Raw genomic sequence first — 18,683 nt, 5'->3', positions numbered from 1 at the left:
TGTCAGAGGGCAGGGGAGAGGAGCTGCGTTGATTCTTGTGACAGATAACTCCAAATGCAGAGATGTAAGCCCTAAAGTCTGCAGCTGGGCTCGCTGGGTTGAGATGCAGCCAGGGCTGGGTTCTGTGGGTGTGAAGCACAACGTTCCTGGGTGTCAGCATAAGGGAGTCTAGGCAGGCAAGGTTAGTCTCCTTGTCTCTGACATTTAAATATCCAATTTCTTAAGATGGTACATAGATGTTATCATGCATTTTATATATATATATACACACACACATACATTTGTTTATTTATTGGCTAGAGACAGAAATCAAGAGGAGAGGGGAAGATAGCAAGGAAGAGAGATACACACACACACCTGTAACCCTGCTTTACCACTTTCAAAGCTTTCGCCCCGCATGTGGGGAGCAGGGGCTTGAACCCAAGTCCTTGCACACTGTAATATGTGTGCTCAACCAGGTGCGCCCCCACCCAGCTCTCATCATGCAGCTTCTTCCTCACTGTGAGTAGAACATCCCGTTCTGACCGCAGTGGCGATGGAACAAGCAGTAGCAGGGAGCCTGACATTTCGGTTTAACTTTTGGAAAACATAGGTTTGGGCCTTCTCATTTTTTCTGTAATCCTCCTCCATCATTGTTATGATTGACTCCCTGTCCCTTTCTGTCTCCCAGAAGCTGTCCCCCATTCCTTGGCTCATGGCCCCTTCCTTCAAAGTCAGCAACAGGGAACAAGTTCTCCTCACCCCCAACATCTCTCTGTCTCCCTCCTCATCCTGCAGGGACGCCTGGGAGCTCAACAGACCCAAGTGGAGAATCCAGGAGTGCTGGATCCGCACCCTTAATTCCCCTGGCCATGTAACCCTGCACCAGGGGTGAGGATGTGGGTGGCTCCCTGGGGTCTGAATGTCCGCTGACTCAGCTGAAGCTTCTGTTCCAAAGACTCAGAGAGGGAGTTGGGGTTCCTTCTTGTCACAGTTCAGGGTGCTCGGAAAGGCTTTTTCTCTGGGTTTACTCATTCTCTCGTCTTATATTTCTCTCTCTCTTTCTTATTCCTTCCCCCATCTCTGTTCTGTGAGATGAGATGACATACACACTGCTCTCTCTCCCTCTCTCTTTCTCCATCTCTGTGTGTCTGTGATTCTTAGCATTTCTCTGCCTTCCTTTCTTTGTTGTTTTGATCTATTGATTTACTTTTCTTTTTATTAGCTTTATTTATTTATTGGAGAGAGACAGCCAGAAATCAAGAGGGAAGAGAGTGATCAAGAGGGAGAGAGACAGAAGCCCTGCTTCACCACTCACAAAGCTTTCCTCCTGCAAGTGAGGACAGGGGCTTGAACCCAGGTCCTTGCTCACTATAACATGTGCACCCAACCAGGTGTGCCAACGCCCAGACCCTGATTTATTTTTTTAATTATTTTTAGTATTTTTTATGTTTATTTATTTTTCCCTTTGTTGCCCTTGTTTTTTATTGTTGTTGTCGTTATTATTGTTGTTGTTGTTGTTGTTGTTGTCATTGTTGGATAGGACAGAGAGAAATGGAGAGAGGAGGGGAAGACAGAGGGGGGAAAGAAAGACAGACACCTGCAGACCTGCTTCACCGCCTGTGAAGAGACTCCCCTGCAAGTGGGGAGCCGGGGGCTCGAACCGCGATCCTTCACGTTGGTCCTTGCATTTTGCACCACGTGTGCTTAACCCGCTGCGCCACTGCCCGACTCGCCCCTGATTTATTTTTATGAGAGAGCTGAACAGTGCCAGGGATTGAACCAGGGACCTCTGAGCACTCAGTGCAAGTCTGGTCCTCTGTCTCTGCGCTGTCTCCCCACCCCTCCTGCACCTTGCATGTGATTTATCTTCGGAGTTGTGACTTGTATGTTTTTTTTTTAATTCCTGCCTTGAATTCTGCCCCCCCCCCCGCCTCTGTCACTTTACATCAGTCTCCCCTGCCCTGCCTTTCTCTCTGTCAGAGGAGAGGGTGAGTATGCCTGCTCTGCGTGCCTGCTGTTCTCTCTCCCTCTCCTCCAGGCCCCAGCTCCCCCACACTCCTGCCAGTGCCGGCTCAGCCCTGCCCCCAAGCCCTAAGCAGCCGGCCCCCAGCTTCTCCCCCCAGAGCACTCAGACCTGCTCAGTCAACTGTTCCCCGCCCGCTCGCTCCTGCGGGAAGCTCGCACCCCAGACCTGCTTGGGGAGGAGGCCAGGAGTTAAGAGGAGAGTCGTTGCTGCCCTGGATCTCATGGGCAACACTTGTTTCCCTCCTCTCTGACGCCTGCAGCCATGAGGATCTGGCAGGTGCAAGGCGCACGCGGCCTGCACGGCCAGCCTGTCGCCCAGAGGAGCTTCCCGATGGGTCCCTTGGTCACACACTGACTTGTTACGAACATGCTGCCTCTGTGACCGCAGCAAAGGCCTCTGGACCTCTCGTCCGGGAAGATGGCAGTGGTCTGGGGGCAAAAAGATGGGCTTTGGAGGCTCCAAGGCTGAGATGTCAGGCAGCCGGCTTAAACTGTGAGCTCCGAGCTGACTCCTGAACTGCAGACAGGAACAAGGGTCTGGGTGCTCAGGCTGTGGTTAGCGGGGCCGGTGATGCTCTCCGAGGCTGGAGGAGACAGCCGAATGGTTCTGCAAAGAGACTTGTGCCTAAGGCTCCAAAGTCTCAGGTTCAATCCCCCACACCACCATAAGCCTGAGCTGAGCAGTGCTCTGATTTAAAGAAAAATGAAAGCTGTATATATAGTTATATATTCTCTGGACACGGCTGCTCTGCTAGCCCAGAGTTTGTCCCATGCCACCCCATGGCTGGGGCCCAGGGGACCCACTGAGGCCGCAGGGAGCAGGAGAGAGGGGCTTCTCTAGGGGGGCAGAGCCACGGACTGCTGCTGGTGGAGGAAGAGGGTGACTTCTCAGGGTGTCGGGCACAAAGGGGGCATCCTGTCCCCCCGACAAGCTACTCTGAGATGAGTTCTGATCCAAGAAGCACAGCGGGTTCTCTGGAGGGACGATCCCTGATTCCTGCCATCAGGAATTCCAGGGCCGGCCAAGTCTCCCTGCTGGTGACTCAGCAGAAAAAAGATGGGAACAAGATAAAGCACTGTGGGTGTTCCAGCCCGAGATATGGCTGGGGCCAGAGCTTGACCCAGAGTCTCTCCTGCAGCTGAAAATGACCCTCCATCCCTTTCTGCAGGGGATGTGGGGCTTCTGAGACCAGCCAGACTACAGCCAGAATGCAAATACAGGGTGAGGGGCCCCCACCCCTCCTACCAGGAGCTCGGAAGACACGCCTAATCCAAGACAGACTTCCCCTTACCCCACTCGCCAAGCAGCCGCTCACACACTCACCTCCAGTTAGAAGAAGCATGAAGTCTAAGTCTCCCTCCTGGCTTGCAGACCCCAGGCCAAGGATGGCCACGGAGAACCACAGCTCCTTGCCGTCCTATCTCTTACCCACCCACCCCCAGCCCAAATGCTTTCAAAGTAAGTGACAAGCCAAAGTGGAGTGGCTGCAGCTAATGGACTATTACTCAGCCTTTAAAAGGAAATAAAAGTCAGCTGCTTAGTCCAGCATGGCTGAGCCTTGAGGACATAGCTCTGGGAATGGGCTGTTTATTAGCTGTGGCCACTCGTCCCTTGGGGGCTAGGCTGGGCTGGGCAGAGGACAGAGCCACGCAGGGGGTGTCCAGTCCTCAGAGACTCAGGCCCTGTCTCCCAGGCCCTTTCTCTTTCCTGCTCACTCTCTTTAAAAGAGATGTATTTATTGATGGAAGAGAGGGAGAAGAGAAGGAGAGGGGCCGGGTGCTGGTGCACCTAGTTAAATGCATGGAGTACTAAGCACAAGGACCCACGCAAGGATCCAGGTTGGAGTCCCCAGCTCCCCACCTGCAGGGGGAAGCTTCACAAGCAGTAGAGCAGGGCTGCAGGTGACTCTCTGTCTCTCTCCCTCTGTAAATCCCCCTCCCCTCTCAGTTTTTCTCTGTCCTGTCCAAAAAAAATAATAAAATGAGGAAAATGGCCTCCAGGAGCCATGCAATAGTGGTGCTGGCACTGAACCCCCAGAGATAACCCTGGAAGCCGAGAGAGAGAGAGAGAGCAAAGCACTGCTCAGCTCTGGTGTAAGGCAATGCCGGAGATTGAACCCAGGGCCTCGGGCATGCAGGGCTGGTGCTTCAGTGAGGCACCGTCTCCCTGGCTCTTGCACGTCCCCTTCTGACTGTCTCCCTTGTCCACAGTGAGGGCACAGTCCGATGTTTCCAGGAGCTCCGCATGGGGGGCCCAGGTTCAGCCCTCTCTCTGCTGCTCTGTTTTTTTCTCCCCCAAGTGAACCTCCATTTCCTCCCAGGTGAACTGCCTGGCCAGTCACACCCCTGGAGCTGAGTGTCATTGCTGTCCCTCAGTGACTTTCACTGGGACTCCCAAAACTATCAGGACCGAACCCTAACTCTGTCATGGGACCAGAGAACCCATCCTTGGGCCTGGTCCCAGCGGGGATCTGGCAGCATGTCACCCTAAAAAGGTAAACAAGGGGTGACTCCCACCACCACCCCACCCCCCAGTGACTGAATCAGAGCATCCGGCAAGAGGAACCCAGGGACATGGAGACTTAACTTTCCCCATGGGTCCTGGGCACCGTACAGCTTGAGAACTTCTGGCTGGTACTCGAGGCTTCATCCTGTGGGTCTAGGAGACCTTAAAAGGCAAAGCTGGGTGGTGTTTGTTTTGTTCCCAGGGTGCTGGTGTACAGCCCACTTGTGGAAACATGGATACAGTTTCTCAACTAACTGTGATAGGTGTCTAACAAAACACTCTCAGACCCAGCTCAGGCCCTTTCCACCCACCATCACGCAGCAGGACCCTAAAGCCCCCTCCCAGCCCTCCCTTCCCCTCCTGCCCCAGAGTCCTTTGCATCAGTGTGATCCACCCCACCCAGCCCAAAATTTGCTCTGCTTTCCCTGTCTGTCCTTGTTCCTTAAGTTCCACCCTATGACCCAGCAGTTCCTCTCCTGGGGATATATCCAGTGGAAGCAAACATACCCACCTGAAGAGGTCAATCACCCATGTTCAGAGCAGCACAGAAAGGTGTGAGAGATAGATAGATAGATAGATAGATAGATAGATAGATAGATAGATGAATACGACTGTGCTGTAAAAAATGATAGAGTGGAGATCTCCTTTGCCTCATCTTGGATGGAGTTTGAAGGAATCCTGTTATGTGAGATAAGCCAGAAAGAAGAGGATGAGCGCCAGATGTCTCACTTATAAAAGGGAGGCTTTTTACAGAACTCACATTCAGAATCCTGCTGGAATGCCTTGGCAGTGCAGCTTGGGCACAGAGAACTCTGGGAACTGCCCCAGGAGGTTGGTGCACTGACCACGGCTCCCACCCACCTTGGAGCTGGGAAGCCCAGGCTCTGAGCTGTCTCTGAGTATTCCACCTGGATTTGCACTTCCCAGGTGTTGGAGTGCTCAGCCGTCACCTGTGGCCCATTCCTCCCGGGGGTTCTCTTGGGAAGACCAGACTGGAATCACTCACCAGATAGTCCACGTGCTGGCCCCAGCATCCCCGAGAGCCAGCCCCCCCATGTTCAGGCTCCAGAGACAGGAAGCTCACAGGCTTAGCCTGCGGTACCCTCTCCCCTTCCCTGCTCCCTCCCTGTCATCCCACCTAAGCCAGTGCCTAACCTCGCTCCCTCCACAAGAGCCTGCTCTCAGTGAGAGAGTGGGGTTAGGTGTCAGAGGCCTGGCTCTCTCTCTCTCTCTCTCTCTCTCTCTCTCTCTCTCTCTCTCTCCCTCCCCAAGGCTAGGACTTTGGACAGAACTCCCAAGCTCTCTGGCTCTCAGAATGGCCACCTCTAAAATGAGGGGGTTAGGCTAGGCAACGTCTAACAACCTGACCTGCAGAAGGACCAGAAGAGGCTAAGAAGAATAATGACTAATAAAGTCAGCCAGTGGAGAGAGAAGAGAGGAAGGGGGGATAGGGAAGGAAGGAAGGAGAGGAGAAAAAGAGGGAGGAAGGAAAGGAGGGAGGGAGGAAGGAAGGGAAGAAAGAAAGGAGGAAGAGAGGAAAGGATGAAGAGAGAGGGGGGAAAGGGGGGGAAATCAGTGAAGAAAATGAGTGATGTGGTCCAGGAGGTGGCACAGTGGATAAAGCATTGGCATCTCAGGCATGAGTCCAGAGTTCAGTCCGCAGCAGCACATGTACCGGAGTGACATCTGGCTCTTTCTCTCTCTCCTCCTTTCTTTCTCATAAATAAATAATAAATTCTTTAAAAAAGAAAGAGGGTGAGGGGCAGATAGTATAATGGTCATTTATGCAAAGAGACTCTCATGCCTGAGGCTCCACAGTCCCAGGTTCAGCAGAGCTGAGCAGTGCTCTGGTAAAAAAAAAAAAAAAAAAAAAAAAAAGGAAAGAGAGAGGGAGGGAGGGAGGGAGGGAGGGGAGAAGGAAGAGGGAAGTGGGAGGGATGGAAAGTGAGTGTGTGAGAGAGAGAGGAGAAGAAATGAATGAAGGAGGGAAGGAAGGGAAGGAGAAAAGGGGAGAGGAAGGGCCTTTGGAGACCTTTGAGAACTTTCTAATACATCCAGCAAATATTTTGAGAATGCAGACACTGAAGTTACTTATTCCACAGAGCCAGCACGCTGTTTGAATCACAAATCACATGGTGATGGCCTAATTCATAAACCACCGGCATTCTTTATGAGTCCTTAGCATTCAAAAATGAAGAATTTGTGTTCAAAATATAATTTGCATTGCAAAATTCAATAATATGGTCCCTCAAATTTATTAATGCCTAAAACCACCACACATAACTTACCCCAGTCTGCCTCCATCCTTAGGACACCGGGTGGTGATGGGCTCAGCTGGGGGGTGAGGGGCTACTTGGGCCCAGGGTGGGGCGCACTGCTCCCTGCAGGAGCCTGACAAGGCAGAGAATGGACCAGAGCTCACGGTTCCTTCCCTATCTTCCTCATCCCACTTCCCTTCCCGTCTGAGGCGAAGATCCCTGCAGGGAGGGAGGTGTAATTTCCAAGGACCCCCCACCGCCATGGGAGTTTCAGGGAAGCACTGAGTGTGGCAGACAGTGGGTGCCCATGGGATGCTTGGATGCATTGCCCAGCAGGTAGCTCACGGAAAGCCCTCAGAGCACCCCAGGGGTCACTCAGAAGGTGGAGAGCCGGACTTGCATGCCCGAGGCCCCCAGTCTGATCCCTGCTGCCATGTGTTCTAGCATATTCTGCTCTGACTTCTCTCCTCCTGCCTCTTTCTCATGAGGAATTCTGTTCTGGGGCCAGGCAGTGGTGCACCTGGTTAAAAAACACATATTACAGTGCCCAAGGATGCAGGTTCAAGCCCCTGGTCCCACCCACAGGGAGGAAGCTTCCTGAGTGGTGAAGCAGGGCTGCAGGTATCTCTGTATCTCTTCCCCTCTCTGTCTCCTCCCCTTTCAATTCCTCTCAGTCTCTATCCAACAATAAAGTAAATGAAGGAACTCTGTTTCTACCTACTTCGTGTGAAATAAATAAAAATTAATCTTTTTAAAAATATTTTATTTATTTTTTGGATAGGGACAGAGAAAAATTGAGGGCAGAGGGGGAGATAGAGAGGGAGAGAGACAGAGAGACACCTGCAACCCTGCTTATCCATTTGTGAAGCTTCCCCCTGTAGGTAGGACCAGGGGCTTGTTGAGCCTGGGTCCTTGCTCATTGTAACTTGTCAGCTTCAGTGGATGTGCCACCACCTGGCCCCTAAAATTAATCTTTTAAGAATATAACTCAGCAGGCTCCCAGTCCACCTTGGCTCTTCCTATAGGTGAGGATGGACTCTGATTCACAGCAAAACTGTCTACCACCAGGATGCTTCCGTGCGCAGAGCAGTCTTCGGGGAGCTCAAACAAAGGATGCTTCCGTGTGCAGAGCAGTCTTCGGGGAGCTCAAACAAAGGATCCACGTTACTGTTTTGGAGGGAGAATGAAATTCTTTCTAGACCTCGATGAGCCTGCTGGGGAAATGTGAGAGATGGTGGAGGATGGCGACAGAGGGAGGACATTCTCTCTTGCTCTCTCTCGCTCTCTCTCTTTTTACATTTATCATTGGAGTTTTTTAATTTCTTATTTGTTTACTATTGGATAGAGACAGAGAGAAATTGAGAGGACAGGGGGAAATAGAGAGGGAGAGAGACACTCCAATGAAGCTTTTCTCCCCCTGCAGGTGGGGACCAGGGGCTTGAACCCACCCGGGTCCTTGTGCACTGTAGCATGTGCACTCCACCGGGTGCACCCCCACATGGCCCCTTCTGGGCCACATTCTCAACAGAGAGCCTCTGGGGCTCTTGCAGTCCCAGAAGGGCCTCTGCCTGACTAGTTTACCTTCGAGAGGAATGGGGTGACATGCTCTGTGGGTTGTTGGTGTAAGAGGCACTGGGGGTGAGGGGTGAGAGTTGCTGTGAGTCTCAAGAAAATCCTCTGTGGGGCCGTGGTAGGCACACACACGGTGGCACGAGCACCTGTCCTCGTTCCTCAGCAGAGCCCTGGAGTCATCATCACCACCTTCTCTGTGGCTGCTGCCACAGTCTGGACAAGACCAGCGGGTCCTGGCTCTGAGGCTGTGGGCTAAGCAACCTGCCTATGAGCTGGGGCTATGGTGGTCTCTCCCCCGATGGGTCTTCAGGAAGAGCAGCCCACATCACACATGCTCAGCACTCAGGACTGTGTGCCGACTCACCACCCTCGCTGTCCTTGCCGGTTGGCCTCACCTGAGACCAGAGTTTGCCTTGGGACCCGGTGCCAGAGGTTGGAGGACGGTGTTGGGGGGAGGACCACTGGACAAAGGAAAGACCTCACCATCGAGCCGTCCACCCTTGTTGTTAAAATTCGGTGGCTCTAGCTGGCTGGGCTAGCTTCACAGGCAGGTAACAGAGACGACCAGAGACATACGGCTGGGCAGGGAAGCTGTATTTCTTTATTCAGGAACAACGATTCATAAAGTAAACCAAACTAATCACCAAACAGAACTCTGCTGCCTCTTTCCCCCGAGGCGGCACCAAGAACTCTCTAACTCTGCAACTCTCCAACTCTCCAACTCTCCAACTCTCCAACTCTGGAACTCTGGAACCCTCTCGGGGTTCCTTGGGGCGGGGCCAAGCAGGCCCACGAAATTAGCAGGACTGAACCAATTTTCTTGGTGGGGGAGAGCTAGAACAACCCAATGTAAAGCATACAACACACCCTGCCTAATCCCTGAGCCCCTCTGTGCCTCTGTGTCCCCACTCAGTCCAGGGGGTTCACATGGGACATGCATTATCCACTAGCATTGCTTTAGAGAAAATTCAAGTCCAACAGTGGACATTCAAGCACTAGTTCAAAGACATATGTGTACCTGTGCTCACAGCTACATTATGCACATTAGCCAGAGAGTGGAAGCAGCCTAGATGCCCATCAGCAAATGGCTAAAGAAGTGATGGGACAGATGTTCCAGGGAATACCACTCTGCAATCAAAAAGGTGATATTGTGTCCTTTGGGTCAAAATGGATGGAACTGGAGGTGATGATGCTTAGTGAAATAAAGTAAAAAGATGAGAGACAGTGGTTTCACTCATAGGTGGAGTCTAGAGATCTGATTCACATGAACTTGGGGGAAAAATCCAAACAAAACAGATACAAGCAAACCATCTGTAAGACTTCTAAGAACTCTAGTGGTTCTCTCTGGGAGGAGGGAGGTTAAGGACACAGAACTTGGGTGGTAGGTGTGGTGTAGAGCTCCACATGGTGATCTTACAATCTTTAAAAGACTATTAATAACAAATGAAATAAAAAAAAGAAAAAGGGGGAGTCGGGTGGTAGTACAGTGGGTGAAGCTCACATGGCACAAAGTGCAAGGACCAGCATAAGGATTCGGGTTCGAGCCCCCAGCTCCCCACCTGTAGGGGAGTCGCTTCACAGGCAGTGAAGCAAGTCTTCAGGTGTCTGTCTTTCTCTGTCTTCCCTTCTTCTCTCCATTTCTCTCTGTCCTATCCAACAATGATGACATCAATAACAATGATGACATCAATAACAACAATAACAATAATAACCACAATAAAAACAACAAGGGCAACAAAAGGGAATAAATAAATATAAAATGCAAGCCTAAGATACCAAGTCGGGAAGTAGATTGGGAAAAGCTTCCCTCCCCGAAGACACTTCTGGTCCCTGCTTAGTCAGTAGTGAGGAAGGTGTTTCCTGTGACCCTAGATCTTGATTCCTCTGAAACTCAGCTGGCGGGTAAATCCGAGAAACATCAAGTCAGAGCGAAACGTGGGTGTTCAGGAGTCAGGGTGCATGCTTCATCATCAGAATTCTGTCTCTCTCCCCCTCCCTCCCTCTCTCCCTCTCTCCCTCTCTTTCTCTCTCTCTCTCTCTCTCTCTCTCTCTCTCTCTCTCTCTTTCTCCCCTGCAATCTTTGCTGAAAGACATTTGAAGTGAAGTTAATAATTGAAACACAGTGAATAATGGCAGTCTAGGGTCCCCAGCACAATCATAATTGCCAGTTTATTACTTTTTTAATATATTTGCAGAGTATTAATAATACTGAAATAATGTGAGATCATGGGGGATAAATGAAATAGATCATTTGTCAAAGAAAAAAAGGAGAGAGAGAGAGAGACTTACAAACAGGAGGCAGCATGCCATCTCACTCTGGGATGAATGCAACCTTTCGGGGCATTCATCGCCTGCCACTTCTGGGACCTGCAGAATCCTCACCAAGTCAGACAATGGTGAGGCCCTTCCCTCTCCCTGAGCTCCTGGGTTTACCAGAGACACAGCAGGGTTGGATAGCTTCAGCTCAGCTTCTCACTCTCGCCTCTGCTCTGACCGAGGGTCACTCTGAAGGAGCCTCGTTCTAAGGTACAAGATGTTGACATGGGAGCAGGGTGCAGGAGGTGAGCTCAGTCCTGACCCCCGACTGCTTCACCGCTGAGAAACCAGGAGATTGCCTCTCCCCCACTGCGTGGTTCTGAGGCTCTTCATGGAATTTTTTTATTATCTTTTATTGATTTTGTTAGAGACAGACAGAAATCAAGAGGAAGGGGGAGATAGAGTGGGAAACAGACAGAGACAACTGCAGCCCTGCTTCACCATTTGCAAAGCTTTCCCCCTGCAGCTGGGGGCTGGGGGCTCAAACTTGGGTCCTTGCCCTCTGTAACATGTGCACTCAACCAGGTGCACCACCATCATCTGGCCCCAGCTCTTCATGGACTTATTAGCACAGGACTGAGACCCCAAAGCCTGAGCTCTGCCCGTAAGTTGGGGGTGCTGTTGGAGGGGAACTTACACTTTGTGCAGTGAACAGCTAACTTGGCATCTCCATCCTGCCATCTGCCTGGTCTCTGTATCCTGAGACTCACTGTGCTACCCTCTCTCCTCCTGGCCCTCTCTGGGTGGAAAAGCCCCACCTCTGGGATGCCAACAGCCCCGATTCACCGGGCTTCACAGCTGGAGAGCCAGGCACACCTGGACTCCTGTGCACCTGCTGACCATCAGTCTTGGGCCTTCCGCACCGCAGAGCAGGGCCGGCGTGAGTGAAGACAGCTTGGGGAGCATGAGAAAGGTGTTTGGAATGTGAGAAGGCTGTAAGTTGGGGTGCGGGGGCAGAATACCAGAGCACTGATGGAGCTCCCCCACACTAATTCAGAGGCTGAAACCCCCACCCATATGATGGCCTTGGGAGATAGGACTGGGTCAGGTCAGGAAGGTGGGCCCTCACAAGTAGGATTCGTGTCCTTGTAAAGGGACCATGGTGGACTAGGGACAGACAGACACAGGCTGGGGGATGGAGCCACCTGCCAACGCCCATGTCCAGCAGAGAAGCAATGACAGCAGCCAGAACTCCCACCTTCTGCTCCCCATAGAGAATTTTGGTTCATACTCCCAGAGGGGGAGAAATGTCAGGGGGAAAATGCCCAGAGGGCTCTGAACCTCAACTCCATCAGGACCTGGAGAGAGAAGAGGGGGAAAGGGAGGGATATTTGGGTGTAGTAACAGGTGTGGGTGTGATTTGGAAAGGAAGAAAAGATAGAACTTTTAAAAACTGGGCAAATGGGAGTCAGGCATTAGTGCAGTGGGTTAAGCAATGTGGCACAAAGCACAAGGACTGGCCTAAGGATGCCGGTTCAAGCCCCCGGCTCCCCACCTGCAGGGGAGTCGCTTCACAGGAGATGAAGCAGGTCTGCAGGTGTCTGTCTTTCTCTCCCTCTCTCTGTCTTCCCCTCCTCTCTCCATTTCTCTCTATCCTATCCAACAACAACATCAATAACAACAACAATAATAACTACAACAATAAAACAACAAGGGCAACAAATGGGACTAAATAAATTTTTAAAAAATGAGCAAATACAAACAGACAGTTGTAGAAATAATAGTGAACCATATGCATCTTGGTTGACTGCACATGCTGTCATGTGCAAGGATACAGGTTCAAGCCCCCATGTCCATTTGCTGAGGGGATGCTTCACCAGTGGTAAAGCAGTACTGCAGGTGTGTCTCTCTCTCCCCTCTCTCCGCCCTTTCTCCTCTTTCTCTTCTCTCCTCTCTCCCCCTCTCCCCTCTCTCCTCTCTTTCCACTCTCCTTTCTCTCCCCCTCTATCTCTCCTCTCTCTCCTCTCTCTCTCGTCCCCTCTCTCCCCCTCTCTCTCCTCTCTTTCCACTCTCCTTTCTCTCCCCCTCTCTCTCCCCTCTCTCCCCCTCTCTCTCTTCCCTCTCTCCTCTCTCTATTTCTCCTCTCTCCTCTCTTTCCACTCTCCTTTCTCTCCCCCTCTATCTCTCCTCTCTCTCCTCTCTCTCTCTCCCCTCTCTCCCCCTCTCGATCCTCTCTTTCCACTCTCCTTTCTCTCCCCCTCTCTCTCCCCTCTCTCCCCCTCTCTCTCTCCCCTCTCTCCTCTCTCTATTTCTCCTCTCTCCTCTCTTTCCACTCTCCTTTCTCTCCCCCTCTATCTCTCCTCTCTCTCTTCTCTCTCTCTCCCCTCTCTCCCCCTCTCTCTCCTCTCTTTCCACTCTCCTTTCTCTCCCCCTCTCTCTCCCCTCTCTCCCCCTCTCTCTCCCCTCTCTCCTCTCTCTATTTCTCCTCTCTCCTCTCTTTCCACTCTCCTTTCTCTCCCCCTCTCTCTCCCCTCTCTCCCCCTCTCTCTCCCCTCTCTCCTCTCTCTATTTCTCCTCTCTCCTCTCTTTCCACTCTTCTTTCTCTCCCCTCTCTCCTCTCCCCTCTCTCCTCTCTCCTCTCTTTCCACTCTCCTTTCTCTCCCCCTCTATCTCTCCTCTCTCTCCTCTCTCTCCTCTCTCCCTCTCCCCTCTCTCCTCTCTTTCCACTCTCCTTTCTCTCCCCCTCTATCTCTCCTCTCTCCTCTCTCTCTCCCCTCTCTCCCCTCTCTCTCCTCTCTTTCCACTCTCCTTTCTCTCCCCCTCTCTCTCCCCTCTCTCCCCCTCTCTCTCTTCCATCTCTCCTCTCTCTATTTCTCCTCTCTCCTCTCTTTCCACTCTCCTTTCTCTCCCCCTCTATCTCTCCTCTCTCTCCTCTCTCTCCTCTCTCCCTCTCCCCTCTCTCCTCTCTTTCCACTCTCCTTTCTCTCCCCCTCTATCTCTCCTCTCTCTCCTCTCTCTCTCCCCTCTCTCCCCCTCTCTCTCCTCTCTTTCCACTCTCCTTTCTCTCCCCCTCTATCTCTCCTCTCTCTCCTCTCTCTCCTCTCTCCCTCTCCCCTCTCTCCTCTCTTTCCACTCTCCTTTCTCTCCCCCTCTATCTCTCCTCTCTCCTCTCTCTCTCTCCCCTCTCTCCCCTCTCTCTCCTCTCTTTCCACTCTCCTTTCTCTCCCCCTCTCTCTCCCCTCTCTCCCCCTCTCTCTCTTCCCTCTCTCCTCTCTCTATTTCTCCTCTCTCCTCTCTTTCCACTCTCCTTTCTCTCCCCCTCTATCTCTCCTCTCTCTCCTCTCTCTCCTCTCTCCCTCTCCCCTCTCTCCTCTCTTTCCACTCTCCTTTCTCTCCCCCTCTATCTCTCCTCTCTCTCCTCTCTCTCTCCCCTCTCTCCCCCTCTCTCTCCTCTCTTTCCACTCTCCTTTCTCTCCCCCTCTATCTCTCCTCTCTCTCCTCTCTCTCCTCTCTCCCTCTCCCCTCTCTCCTCTCTTTCCACTCTCCTTTCTCTCCCCCTCTATCTCTCCTCTCTCTCCTCTCTCCCTCTCCCCTCTCTCCTCTCTTTCCACTCTCCTTTCTCTCCCCCTCTATCTCTCCTCTCTCTCCTCTCTCTCTCTCCCCTCTCTCCCCCTCTCTCTCCTCTCTTTCCACTCTTCTTTCTCTCCCCTCTCTCCTCTCTCCTCTCTTTCCACTCTCCTTTCTCTCCCCTCTATCTCTCCTCTCTCCTCTCTCTCTCTCCCCTCTCTCCCCTCTCTCTCCTCTCTTTCCACTCTCCTTTCTCTCCCCCTCTCTCTCCCCTCTCTCCCCCTCTCTCTCTCCCTCTCTCCTCTCTCTATTTCTCCTCTCTCCTCTCTTTCCACTCTCCTTTCTCTCCCCCTCTATCTCTCCTCTCTCTCCTCTCTCTCCTCTCTCCCTCTCCCCTCTCTCCTCTCTCTCCTCTCTCCCTCTCCCCTCTCTCCTCTCTTTCCACTCTCCTTTCTCTCCCCCTCTATCTCTCCTCTCTCTCCTCTCTCTCTCCCCTCTCTCCCCCTCTCTCTCCTCTCTCTCCTCTCTCCCTCTCCCCTCTCTCCTCTCTTTCCACTCTCCTTTCTCTCCCCCTCTATCTCTCCTCTCTCTCCTCTCTCTCTCCCCTCTCTCCCCCTCTCTCTCCTCTCTTTCCACTCTCCTTTCTCTCCCCCTCTCTCTCCCCTCTCTCCCCTCTCTCTCCCTCTCTCCTCTCTCTATTTCCCCTCTCTCCTCTCTTCCACTCTTCTTTCTCTACCCTCTCTTCTCTCTCCTCTCTTCTCCCCCTCTCTCTCCTCTCCTCTTCTCCTCTCTCTTTCTCTTCTTCCTTCTTCCCACCTTGTGACTGCTCTGTATTCAGGTACTTTTCTGGTATTACTGATCTTGTGTGTATGTCTGTCTCTCCTTCTCTGTCCACCTCTCTTTTCTCTATCTCTCCTCACTCTTTTCTCTCTCCCTCTCTGTCTCTTCTCTGTCTTTCTCCTCTCTGTCCTCTCCGTTTCTCACCTCCCTCTCACCTCTCTTCTCACTCCTTTCTTTCCCCATCTCTCCTCTCTCCCTGTCTCTCTTATCTCTCTTTCTATCTTCTCTGTTCTTCTCTCTCTTCTGCTGCCTCTTCTCTTTTCCTGCTCTTTAGTCTTGCTTCACTTTTTTCCTTCTCACTCTCTCCTCTCTCCCTCTCTCTCCTCTCTCTTTCTCCTCTCTCTCCCTCTCTCCTCTCTATCACTTCTCTATCTCTTCTCTGCCTCTCCTCTCTTCACTCTTCAATTCCCTTCTCTTTCTTCTCCCACTCACTTTTTTGTCCTTTTCTCTCTTTCTTCTCTCTTCCTGTCTCTCTCCTCTCCCTCTCAGACTCCTCTCCCTCCTTCTCTGTGCCTCTTCTCTTCCTCCTCTCTATTCTGTCTCTCTCTTTTTCCCCTCCTCCCTTTCCCTTTTCTCTTTTTCTCCTTCCTGTGCTCTGTCTCTCCCCCATCTCTCTCGTATCTGTCTACATTTTTCCTTTGCTCTATGCCTCTTCCTCTCTCATGCCCTCTGCCCATCACTGTCTCCTGTCTCTCTCCCTCTCTCTCCGCACTTGACCCAGAGGAACCCCATTGGTGTTTGCAGATCTCACCCAGACCCATCTCCCAGCTGCTGGGTGTCTCTGAGCTGGCTGCCGGCTGCACCCGTTTAGTGAAAGCTGAGCGCTCACCCTTTGGGGGCAGCCTGCGGTGTGGGACGGAGGGTGGGGAAGAGCCCTGGAGGCCCCACCGCCCTCCTGGTCCCCCAGCAGCACCCTGAGGGCGAGTTCTTTCTGTGACATCGACATCAGCTCACTCATTTGTGAAGCGGGTGGACCCTTTCTGCAAGCCCCCGGCTCCCCAGCAAGTGCCTCTGTGGACCTCGACACAGTTCTGCCATATGGCCAGCAGAGGGCAGCAAAGACCGTTTTACCTCTTCATTGAAACAGGTGCCCAGTGCAGTACCACTTTATCGCCAGCAGATGGCAGCAAAGAACATGTTCCTCTTCATTGAAACAGGCGTGGGGTGTAGTTCTACTTTATGGCCAGCAGATGGCAGCAAAGACAGTTTTACCTCTTCATTGAAACAGGTGCCCAGTGCAGTACCACTTTATCGCCAGCAGATGGCAGCAAAGAACATGTTCCTCTTCATTGAAACAGGCGTGGGGTGTAGTTCTACTTTATCGCCAGCAGATGGCAGCAAAGAACATGTTCCTCTTCATTGAAACTGGTGCAGGGTGTAGTTCTACTTTATCGCCAGAAGATGGCAGCAAATAACATTTTCCTCCTCATTGAAACAGGTGTGGGGTGTAGTTCTACTTTATCGCCAGCAGATGGCAGCAAAGAACATGTTCCGCTTCATTGAAACTGGTGCAGGGTGTAGTTCTACTTTATCGCCAGAAGATGGCAGCAAATAACATTTTCCTCCTCATTGAAACTGGTGCAGGGTGTAGTTCTACTTTGTGGCCAGCAGATGGCAGCAACGACCATGTTCCTCCTCATTGAAACAGGTGTGGGTGTAGTTCTACTTTGTGGCCAGCAGATGGCAGCAAAGAACATGTTCCTCCTCATTGAAACAGGTGTGGGTGTAGTTCTACTTTGTGGCCAGCAGATGGCAGCAAAGAACATGTTCCTCCTCATTGAAACAGGTGTGGGTGTAGTTCTACATTATGGCCAGCAGATTCTTCTTCTAGTGTTTGCCCTTCTTCCGTAGCCAGTCAACAGGTCAGGTTGAAAGCTGTCAGGAGCTGCTTGTTGCTGGCTTTGAAAGTGACTGGGATCCATGTGGATTCAGTCGGCTAGAAAGGATTGTCAGTTTCCCCAATGAATGGGTACTCACGGAATGCACCACGAGAAGGTCGATCCAATGCATCCCATGGCCAGCAGATGAAAGCAAAGAATGTTTTCCCCCCTTCGTGAGCACAAGCGCCTGGTGCAGTACTGCCATATAGCCGGCAGATGGCAGCAAAGAACATTTTTCCCTTCATTGAAACTGGTGTGGGATGTAGTTCTACTTTACGGCCAGTAGATGGCAACAAATAACATTTTTCTCCATTGAAATAGGTGTCTGAGGTTAGAACCCTGGCCCCCACCTACAGGGGGAAAGCTTCACAAGTGGTGAAGTAGGAATGCAGGTGTCCCTCTGTCTCTCTCCCTATCTCCCCCTTCCCTCTCAATTTCTGACTGTCTCTATCCAACAAATAAATAAACAAATTTTTTTAAGTTGAAACTAAAAAAAAAAAAGTTTAAAAAAAGAAATGTGTCTGGTGCAGTTCTACTCTATCACCAGCAGATGGCAGAAAGGGCTGGGATTTCCCGTTCATGAGCCTGGGTGCCTGTTGCAGTTCTGCAATATGGCCAGCAGATGGCAGCAAAGACTGGTTTCCCCCTCAAGAATGCAGGTGCCTGGTGCAATACTGCTATATAGCCAGCAGGTGGCAGAAAAAACACCCCTTGGAAGAAGAGCTGGGGGGGGGTGCGCACACAAAGTGAGGCCCTGTCCCTCTGGGCTCAGGGGCATCCAGGGTTCATCTCAAGGCTGCTGCCCCCCACCAAGTGTTTTAAGAGGTTCTGTGGGTGATGGGGGCTGGCACCCGCAGACACCAGTCACAAGCCCTTGTTCGAGACTCTGGGGGTAGCAGATGACTCGTTCTGACCCACCCCAAGACCCCCATCTTTGGCTGCAGCCCTGGCCACAGGCTGCCTCCACCCTCGTGTGCAAACAGCCCAGAGGGGCCTTGCAATGACATTTTGCAGGGTTTTTTTACTTTATTTTTTGCTGAGCCATGTGTGACCTCAGCATTCCCAAGATGTTTTTTCTTATTCACATAGACACACACACACACACACACACACACACACACACACACACACACACCGTGGTGCCAAGGTTTGAAGGCTGACCCAGTGAGCTCTCACAGCCCAATTTTATGATTGATTTTCTTTATTTCATATTAGAAAGTGTTGCATGGGAGGGAGGGAAGTCTGAGGGGCTTGGGCACAGAAAGTGGTGGGGAGGGAACCCTGGGGCCTACAAGGCCTGTGCTCTACCAGATGAGCTGTCTCCAGCCACCAGGGATGTGAGTTCACAGGGAATCACTGTGGCCTTGGGAGTCTGGACAGAGCTGGGACCCAGGAGACCCCTCACCCACCCAGTGCTGAGAGCCCAGCTGTCCCCTTCCCTGCACACTGGGCCCAGCCCAGGGAGAAGCTTGCTGTCCCTGCCTGCTGGCTGTGCCTCCACCCTCTCGGGCTCCCCTGCCTAGAAGGAGGCTTCACCCATGGGGGGTGCGGCCTGAAAGCCCACAGATGCAGCCAGGGTCTCCCAGGTCCTAGGACAGGGAGGTGGCTCAGCTGCTGGGCACAGCCGACAGGGACAGACAGGGCCCTGGGTTTGAGTCCTGGAGCCACGTGGGAGGTAGAGCGGCCTCTCAGTTAAAGACTGAGGACCTCACTCTGCCGGAAAGACAGGAAGCAAGGGCAGATGTCGGGGTGACTGTCACTCCCAGGCACCCCAGCCCCCAGCCCACAGCCACACGG

General features: G+C 52.1%; 1 protein-coding gene across 1 annotated transcript in view; it reads left to right on the top strand.

Moving 5' to 3' along the window:
• Positions 1-1,991: 1,991 nt before the first annotated feature.
• Positions 1,992-18,683, top strand: part of ABAT (4-aminobutyrate aminotransferase) — a 114,924-nt gene continuing 98,232 nt past the window's right edge. The window contains exon 1 of the mRNA XM_060172399.1: positions 1,992-1,998. The gene's annotated coding sequence lies outside the window, so the exon portion shown is untranslated. The remainder of the gene's footprint in view (positions 1,999-18,683) is intronic.

The sequence above is a fragment of the Erinaceus europaeus genome, chromosome 15 (genome assembly GCF_950295315.1).
Source record: "Erinaceus europaeus chromosome 15, mEriEur2.1, whole genome shotgun sequence".
NCBI lineage: Eukaryota > Metazoa > Chordata > Mammalia > Eulipotyphla > Erinaceidae > Erinaceus > Erinaceus europaeus.
This window is presented reverse-complemented; position numbering and strand designations above follow the sequence as displayed.